General features: G+C 42.6%; 1 long non-coding RNA gene across 1 annotated transcript in view; it reads right to left on the bottom strand.

Moving 5' to 3' along the window:
• Nucleotides 1-9,411: 9,411 nt before the first annotated feature.
• The window catches only part of LOC117802959, a 35,681-nt gene continuing 34,859 nt past the window's right edge, over nucleotides 9,412-10,233 (bottom strand). The window contains exon 4 of the long non-coding RNA XR_004626443.1: nucleotides 9,412-9,710. This is a non-coding gene — a long non-coding RNA (uncharacterized LOC117802959). The remainder of the gene's footprint in view (nucleotides 9,711-10,233) is intronic.

The following is a 10,233-nucleotide window of genomic DNA, read 5'->3' as shown; positions in this document are numbered from 1 at the left end:
GTTGTAAAAATGAGACAGACCTGGATTGGAAATCCAACTTTTCTCAAAACTGGTGCTGTAGGTCTAACACCATCTCGCAGAACACCAGGCTCTCAATAAAAGGGCATCACCACAACTCCCAGGCAGGGGCTCAGGGAAGATTAAATGCATCCGAAAAGTGCTTGGCACTTCAGTAGTCAGTAGAATTGTGGCATCATCATCGGCAAGCTCTAAAATGTGACTAATACTTCCTTCATGAAAAGAATATAGCTTCAAGATTAAATTCTATCATAAACGATAGTTAGTCCACTAAAAGGGGACCTCTGACCCTACATCTGAAAAGTACAAATCACCTTGACATGGGAAGATCCTGGCTTGCTCCAAGCCACGGGCTAATTGGTAAAGACCAAGGTCGGCTAGCCCAGGAGGGTGTACTGCCCTTGATCCAGGGGGGTGAACCCCTGCTCAAAGAAGCACCAATGAGTATATTTCCCCAGACCAGGAGTCACCTGGGGCAGAGGTAATAAGGAGTTTTGATGGGACAAACCCATGGTGTGATGCAGAGTCAGGGTCCAGGATGAAGAAGGAGTGCTGGGTCTGGCACATGTGGGTTCTAAACAACACAGGTCTCAAAACAACAATGAGCACACCCTGCACAAAGTTCTGGAGAGCAAAGAGACACAGTGCAAGCTCATGGAGTCATAGTGATAACAGGCTCCATTGCTGAGTGCCCACCCTGGGCCCATCAACTTATACTCACTCTCTCATTGCACCCTGACAATCAAACTATGAAACGACCTCATTCTCTCTACTCGTACAAAGAAATGCATGCCCCAAAAAGCTCCGCAAAAGGTCATGCAAAGTGAGCAAAGATGAATCTTTCCTGTCATGAGTTTCCTTACCCCTTTCAACTTTACAAGGAACCTCCTGCCTTCAGGCCAGTTCCTGGCTACTTAGAGTATCTTTATGGTGGCAGATCACTTGGGTCCTTCTATCTTGCTATCTTGGGTCCCATTCATTCTCCAAACCTTTTCTGATTTCCTAAACATAACCTGCCTATCTCCTGCCTGGTTCTCTCATGACAAAGACAATCTGATAACTAGATAATCTGATAAACGTGGTGGTACTAATGTAACAAAGGTCATACTGTTCATCAGCTTCTGTAGATAAAAATATAAAGGTTCTCCAACAGTGTTTTCAGCAATCCTGGAAGTCCCCAAGAACTTTCAGCAGTCCATATGGCCAAACAATTTTTATAATAATGCTGAGATATTGTTTGCCTTTCTCACTGCTCATTATTCTCCTTGAAGTGATTAACCTATTGAGCTCATTTTTAAGAAAATATCTGCCAAATACCTAAGTCTAAAAAAAACCATAGTTTGACCACCATTTTTTTAAAGTCCACCAGAAAAAAATCTCACAACTCAAACAACAGCACAAGGTCTTTTCTTGGGGATGACCATCATATTTTGATCCATAGTAGAAGTCAATGTATGTACTATCATTTCCTTACTAAGGACGAGTTTTAAAAACATGTGCTAATGGGTTGAGATTCAATTAAAAATAATAATTTTTGCTATTTCATCATGAACCTGTTTAAGTGAAACTGATTTTTACTTGTTTCTGCTGTGGGGGGTGGTACAGTTTGCAGTCACGGCCATGATTCATGGGCAGGCACTAGCACTTTTATTCACTGCTGTTTCTGCACCATTAGTGCAAGTGCCCACACAGGGAAAAAGGCTGATTTGTTGCCAGTAAAGAAATTTGACCTTTCGAGAAAAAAATAGAAATTTAGAAAACCCATATTGTCAATGTGAGCTTTTCAAAACTTAGTTTTTGTTTCTGTTTTTTTAATTTTGGACCATTTCTCTTTTTTTGTAAGATTTTATTTATTTATTTGTCAGAGAGAGAGAGACAGAGAGAGAGCATAAGCAGGGGGAGCAGCAGGCAGAAGGAGAAGCAGGCTTCCCACTAAGCAGGGAACCCGATGCAGGACTCCATCCCAGGACCCCAGGATCATGACCTGAGCCAAAAGCAGACGCTTAAACAACTGAGCCACCCAGGTGTCCCTAAAACTTAGGTTTTTTTCTTAGCAGTGATATTAACAAATGTGATTTTCTGATGTACTAAAAATTTGATCATTGGGAGATCTTCATAACTCTATGAATCAATGTTTTCCAAATTATCGTGAATGGGTTTATAAAATCATGCATGAGTAAAAGATCTATTCAAAGTGCAAGACCATTGGATATTAGAGTAACAGATTACAAAAAGCTCATTGATGTGTTTTTATATTCCACATTGCAATTAACCTTTTAAACACCACCATCAGCCTCACTTGTCAAATTCTGGTATAGTATCAAAGAAGTATACCCACAATTATCTATAATTACACACCCCTCTCCCCCATTCTCCAACTACGTATCTGTGTGAGGCTAGATATTATTCATACACTTCAACCAACACAGCATATTGCAAGAAATTGAATGAAGAATCAAATACGAGACTCAACTGTCTTCTATCAAACTAGACAAAGAGATTTACAAAAATGTGAAACAATGCACTTTTCTCACTAAGATTTTGTTTTAGAAAATATATTTTTAATTAAAATACTATTCATATTAATATGCAATACGTTTATCATGGACACTTAAATTACTAAATAAGTGTGTATACATTTTCTGTTTTAATTCCTAACACAGTAAATATCAATAGATAGAGCCCACATAAACTAAAGTTCTTTGGGGTCCTTAAGAATTTTAAGAACGTAAAAGGACCCAGGATGAAAAAGTCTGAGAGCTGCTGCCTTAAGTCAAAAAAATTCTAAGTACTTCAAAAAGTAGTATTTGGTAAAACAGGTCTTTTTGTACCTCCCATGAATTATTCAAGAGATGTACAGTGGTAGGCAAATAATAACTCCCCAAGATGTCTAAGTCTTACTTCCTGGAACCTGGGAATATGCTACTTTATGCGGCCTTAGGGGATTAAGGTTGCAGATGGCATTAAGATTGCTAATCAATGGACTTCAAAATAGGAAGATTATCCCGGATTACACAGGTGGATGAGCAAGGCAGGAAGGTCAGTGTCAAGGTGATGTAACGTGAGGACAGCTCTACCAGCCATTGCTGGCTTTGGAGACTGAAAAGGAGCCACAAGCCAAGGAATGCTGCAGCCTCTGGAAGCTAAAAAAATTGAGAGAATACCTTCTCCCCTAGAGCGTCCATAAGGGAACACAAGCCTGCCAACACCAGGACTTTAATCCAGTGATACCCATGTCAGACTTCCATCTTCCAGAATGTAAGATAATAAATTTGCTTTGCTTTAAGGCACTGACAACTTTGAATTTTACGTGCGTGAGCCCTGTTATCCTGAAAAACAGCCATGGTTGAAAGAATCGTACTGCCTTTTTGTGCTCTAGGAAACAGCAAAGAGCCCCTTCCCTGGCTGACTTAGAGAAGACACAAGAAGGCCCCTTTTATTTACCTGAGACAAGACCAGACACAGACCCCCCAAACGCCTGTTCTTTGCCTCATACGTGATTGAGTGGACTGTTTTGTCCACGTTGACAAGTAGAGCAAAATCCACATTAACCAAACATCAGTTACATTTCTCTCCTTCCTCCACGTCCCTGAACTGCGATCCAGCCTCAACCGGAGCCCCTCCTTAATGTCCTCTCTTAAGAATAGGCCGACCTCAGGGTAAAACACTCTCTGATCTACTGTCCTATCATCCCACTGCACACACCTGGTTCTACCCAGCCTCATTCAGCCCTTCTTATAAAAAAGAAGTCTTTCGCTGCCTGACCTTGGAGATGCTTACAGATCTCAGGGACAGAATGTTCTTCCTATTGCAATAGTCACTCCACCTCCCTTGCAGTAATCCTTTTGAATAAAGTGCCTCCTTACCAAAGTCCACATTTGTTCCTCATTTGACCTCATTAAGAGTGCGGTCATTTGTTACAGCAGCAAGAGGAAACTAACACAACTGCCTAGCTCCACTAACAGCAGCTTACCACCAAGAGCCATCTTGGGAGAATGAACAAAGCAGGAGCAGGAGAAAACAACCTCTTTTTTCACTCTGCTGTATTTCTCATTGCATTGCTAGTATGGCAGTGCTCAGAGCAAAGGTGGTGACAATTTGGGATGGAAGGAGGTCACCAATAATCAATCAGATCAATGATCCCTCTGTCCAGACTTGCAGGTGGCATAGCAGGAAGTCCCCAAGGACTGCCTTAAATTCCTCAGTGGCCCGGAGTCCAGAGGATCATCACGATGGGGACTCCTTGGTCCAAACAACAGGGGTGCACTTGAGCTCTTAGGATGACCCCCTTCTCACACACATCCATATGTGAGCACTCTTATCCCATTTCAAAATCAAAAAGTACAAGTTGCAGAATTCATGCAAATCATACCACTCCCCAGGGTGAAAAATGAAAAGAGGTTCTTCTCTTAATCATTACATTGTGAAACCCTTGAGGGCTACCCCCAAACCTCATGACATGTAGTGTTTACAAGGATGTTCTTTAAACAGAAAGGACTTTGTTTTCCTGTGTGCATTATCTCGAGCATTAGGAGATACAATACAAGCAGTGCCGATCGCTGACATTCTGAAGTCACAAAATGAAACCATTTAGTTCGTAAGAAATCCTTGCCTCCTAAAAGTCCCCCTGCTGAGCCAGACGTCTGAGTAATATTGGGTGCTGTGTTAATGTCTTAGGTTCTTCTCTTACTTGAAGATTTAAACATGAGGTACCTTAGCAGCAGAGAGAGCCCAGCTGGTGAAAAGTCACACACGCACACTTCGCACACACGCAGACACACTTTCGTCAGGCGTATCGCTCCAACACAGACTGCTGTTCAACACCCCCTCCCTAAATCCAGAGTTTACAAACTTCATCGACCCAGAACACTCACTACCGTGTAAGGAATCCCTGCTGTGCTAGCAACAACCACCAAACGTCCACCTGAGCTCAGTCCCCATCTTTTCCACACGGTAGGTACAATCTGAGATTTCTGACTTATCATCCTATAAAACTCAGAGCAGGCAATTTAGGACATCTCATAAAATAAAAAGATTTTCAATGGGGAGACCTAGCCACAGCTGCACTCCTGGCCACGTTTTATTACTATTTCAGAGCCCAGAAGCCTGGTTTGCATTTCCCCTGCAGCTTGAAATCTGCAAGAGGCCTTTCCCAGCTTAGTGGCCTGCCGCAGGGGCTACGGCCCTTCTCCAAGGAGCACGCAGGATGACACACGTGCTGTGTTCAACTAGCCACCTGGCAAAACTGTGAACTGCCCCCACGTGAGGGTTGCAGGTTATGGAGGGGAGTCAGAAAAAGCAAAAGAGAAAAAAGAAACAGTGGTCGTGCTTAAAATGAACTCGACGTGTGTGAACAATCTCCCATCCCTGGTCCGCCTTCAATTCCCTTGTATGCAAAGCGTTCCCAACCTGAGCTCCCCAAGTGGGTTTTGGGAGAAAGATGGTTTCCTGTTACCAGATGCAAAATTGTAGGGGGGTGAGCAGAGGTGGAAACAGCTTTTATCAGATTCTCAATAAAAGGTTAAAACCCACCTCGGTAAGTTTAAAATTCAATTGAGTCAGAAACATCCTCTTTAAACTCTCTAGCACAGCTCAAATTATTAAAGGTAATCTCAAATCTGTGTTTTAACCTCAGTTGTAACCAAGGGGAAGTTTCTGTTTCTTTTTTCATTTTTTTTCTGTCTCTAAGAAAAGAAAATTAAGGGGAAAAAAAGGAAAAGCAAAGAAAAAGAAGAGAGGGAAAAAAACAGTAGAAGACAAATTAACTTCTAGATAAAGAGAAAAGGTAAAGGTTATTCTTTTATGAAAAATAAGGATCAAATGAGAAATTGCTACTGTCTGAGAATTTGAGAGCTAAAGGGATCACTTAGGGGCGCCTGGCTGGCTTAGTCAGAAGAGCATGCAATTCTTAATCTTGGGGTTGTGCGTTTGAGCCCTGCGCTGGGTGTAATTACTTTTTAAAAAGGTTTTAAAAAAATTCAGATGCCTTTGGGCCACCTGGTTGGCTCAGTTGGTCACATCTCCGACTCTTGGTTTTGGCTCACGTCATGGTCTCAGGGTCCTGAGATCAAGCCCAGGGTGGGGCTCCGTGCTCATCAGAGTCTGCTTGTCCCTCTCCTTCCCCCTCTGCAGCTCTCCCCACTCCAGATCTCTATAAAACAAATAAGTAAATAAATAATCTTTTAAAAAATAAATAAAATGGGATGCCTGGGTGGCTCAGTTGGTTAAGTATCTGCCTTCAGCTCAGGTCATGATTTCAGGGTCCTGGGATTGAGCCCCGCTTCAGGCTTCTTGTTCAGCAGGGAGCCTGTTTCTCCCTCTACCTGCTGCTGCCCCGTTTGTGCTCTGTCTCTCTCCCTCTGACAAACAAATAAAATCTTAAAAGAAAAAATAAATAAAAATAAAAAATAAAATAAAGGGATCACTTATTCCAGTATTCTCTTTTTAATAAGTGAAAATAATTAGTGATTAATCAAAGACCATACTAAAGGCTAAACTTTTGCCTGAATACTCCCCTCTTACATCCCCAAACCAGCAGCCAGAAAACTGTTCAGGGTGAGTAGGCAGTGGTGAGTCATAACAAAGCCATCATCTATTGGGTCACTAACAGGCTCTTTACCTAAGATACTTCCCTCTGGGTTTGTCTTTAAAGATATTACGGATGCACAAAATAATGCAGTGACAATGGCACCAACACTGAGCAAATTCAAGTACAGATTTTTAAAATTCTATTTGGTGTTTATTTGGTTTTAATACTTTTCTTTCTACTTATCACTATGCCCTAGGAATTAAAAGAACTGGATTCAGGACACATTTTTGCGTTTGCTGAATGGTTGATTCCATTGTTTCACGCACTTCCTTGTGCCTGTGTACATCTTACTGTTTAAAAAGATGTTTTTCAAGAGCATTAAAAGATCTGATCAGAACATGCTGGGGTGTCAGGGTGCGGTTCACGGATCCTCAGATCCTCCGCTGTGACCCACACACACCTGGTCTCCAGAATTAGCCTTCGCCAGCTCTCTTGCAGTGGTCGTGAGGAATGTTGGCTGATCAGGTGTCTACACACCTCACTGCTTCCTGGTTTTGGCCCTGTCTAAGACCTCTCTCCAGAATGCCCTTCCTCTTTTGTCTAGCTGGCAACCCCTCACTGGTACTTCCTCTCTCTCCCTGACCCCGCCACTGGCAGAAATGCCCCCCTTTCCATGACCTCACCAGACTCTAAGGTCATTGAAGGTAAGAAACACATCTTATTCGTCTCTGAAGACCCAGCTATTGGTGGAAGGTCTGGCATACAGAAGGAAGTCTCTACTGTCATGGTTGAACTGTAGATTTAATGAACTTATAATTTATTCACCTGACAAGCATTTGTTGATCATCTACTGTGTACCTGGTCTGTGCTATGAGGAAGGGATGTAAAGATGAATAAGTCACAGTTTCTGTTTACAATGAGCTCTTGGACTAATGAAAATGAATGCAAATCTGTCACCTCTATGGAAGAAGACACTTTTAAGTTTATTCATTCCCTCTGATAATAGTTCAGAGGTTTCATATTCACAATGAAAAACCTACCTTATATTCTACCAGTGTTAAGAACATTCTACCATTCTTAGAGGAACTCTCTTAACTGTACATCACATCTATGCCTAATGAAGGTTTAATAATTGGATATTTTTAAAGTTAAATTCAAGTTAACAGAGGCCTGAAGATATTAGATTTGGGGAGGGTAAGTACAAGAGAGAAAGGAAGAAAATTAAATATGAGAGCAAGAAAAATAGAGAAGATAATCAAATTTTACAGTAGGAGATTTCGTTCTATTTCTTTGTCTCAAAGTGAAGGCTAAGGAGAATTTCCTTTTATTCTTTAGAAAATCCACAGCTGGCCCAGGAGGCCAGGCACGTATTCAGTTCCCACCTCCAGACTCCATTTAGAGCATTCCCCTATTTTTAAAAATGGATTTCTGTAAAATGTTTCATAATGTGGATTGGTTTCTTTGGGGTCTGCCTCTGCACTATAGCTGCATAAAAAAAGACATTAATAACTTCTCCGTTAATGGGTTTTTCAGAGTCTCAAAAGACTCACCTTGTACATTATAACTTCCTCCCACTTAGCCCCCTGGCTAAATCTTGATTGCCCTTGTAAGACATCTTTAGGACATATTGCTGAAGTTAAAGATGGTCCTTAGGAGAAATAAGTTCTCCTACGATGCACAACGTGCGCACTCACACACCAGACAAGCAGAAGCCCCTTCATTTCGTGTGTCATCCTACCTTCATCCCATGAAACGCTCTGCTCCGGGAGGGCTGACCCTGCCTGGGAAACGAAGAAGTTCAAAGACAGAGGCCCCTGAGGCTCTCTCCCAGGCCTGAGGGGGGACTTTGAACCAGTTAGTTCACATCTTTGTCCCTTGCCAGGACACTCCAGTCAGCTCACCCAACCATCGTTTCACAAGGTGGTATGTGATGTGTCCAGGAGAAGTGGGAGAGAAGCCTAGATATATAGTATGTGTCCTGTAGTAGTGCCTCTACACACATCCACACACGCGGGCATACACGTACCCTCAGGAATGTGTGTATAATGTGTGTGTGTGTGTGTGTCTGTGTATATGTGTGTACATATACGTGATATGTGTATATTTGTGTATGTATGTGTATGCATTATATGTGTATGTGTGTATATGTATGTGTGTGTATATATGTGTGTGTGTATGCATGTGTATGAATATGCATGTGTATATATGTGTGTGTATATGAGAAGTATGAATATATGGTATTTATGTATCCACAGCACATAGTTATATAAAGATAGCAAAGCTAGAATCTTGCAATGGGTCTCAGATTTTGCTCCATAGGGACTGATAGGTCAGGACGTGAGTCATTAGAGGGCAGGAACTCTGCCAGCTGGTGTTTTCGCTGCTTCTAGTATTAAATTTCATCCTCTTCTGGTTCCAACAGGAATGGCTCCTGCATCTCTCTAAATGTCTGTCCTTGGGACTAGAACTGCTTTAGTTCAACAAGTAAAACCTGATTCAGATGTGACAAGCAAAGAATCCATGGCTCTTCTTGCTGAAGCAGGAGTTCCTTACCTTGTATACGTCACAGACAGCTTTAAAAAATTAAAAAAACGTTTAAAAAGATACTCCATAAGCACATGTACATTCGTTTGCATGAGATTTTGGAAGACCATGGACGCCTAGCTAACTTAAAGTCTCTAGCTCTTGAAAACACTTTCAAAAGCAGTTCATCCTCATCCCCTCCTATTTTTCCCCTTTTGTCTCCAGGTGGGTGGCTCTCTGGTTCACTGTGGTCTATCCTGTCTTCAGTGCCACCCAGAGAACACTCCCGACCTGCGTCACCACCAAAGCTACCCGGTAACTGCTGTGCTGTGTGTCTCAGCCCACGGCCCCTCAATGAATGACAGTCCGATTAACAAAGCAGTGCAGTTTTAGACAGGTGACAAAGCATTGGCGGCACTGCGATCAGCTTCAAAGCAAACGGCTGTCTCACGCTACTCACCACTCCGTCAGGGGACTGTCAGGGGCCGCCTGCGCGGCCTGCACGGCCCAGGCTGCCTGGCCAACTGGCATGCAGAGGAGATGACATGTATCAACGGCATCGGTTTCCGCAGGCATCCAAGTGCTCCACCAGACCTTCAGACACTGAGCAGGATGAAGAAGAGATAGGCTGGGGCGGCAGCTGCAAATAAATGGCAGATCGTGAAACATTGCTTCCAAACTCCGGATTCATGGTTGTGATGCAGTGTGACAGGGTGGCTCAAAGCACGGGCCTTGGATTCCTCTGTCACTTCCTGTCCAGTAGTAACTGAGCCACCCTGACCCTCGGTTTCTCCTTATAGAAACTGACAGGTATAATAATATCTACATGTTATTATATATCTCTATATACTATTACAGCTATTAGATGGGGGAGGAGCTCCATTTTCCAGAGTTACAGAGAGAGAAAGGGAGGTGGGGAGAGCTCTCTGGTGTCTCTTCCTATAAGGACAACAATCCCATCAGATCAAGCCCCACTCTCATAACCTCATTGAACCTTAATTACTTCCTAAAAGTCCCATCTCCAGGTATAGTCCCATTTGGGGGGGTTAGGACTTCAACACATGAATTTGGAAAGGGGAGGGGCACAATTCTGTCCATAGCAAGAGGTAACAGATTTTACGTATTCTAAGCCACTCGGGATAAAGATTTCAAGGCTATGATAT

The sequence above is a fragment of the Ailuropoda melanoleuca genome, chromosome 7 (genome assembly GCF_002007445.2).
Source record: "Ailuropoda melanoleuca isolate Jingjing chromosome 7, ASM200744v2, whole genome shotgun sequence".
In the NCBI taxonomy this organism is placed as follows: domain Eukaryota; kingdom Metazoa; phylum Chordata; class Mammalia; order Carnivora; family Ursidae; genus Ailuropoda; species Ailuropoda melanoleuca.
Note: the sequence above shows the minus strand (reverse complement) of the source record. Positions and strands in the feature narration are given on the sequence as shown.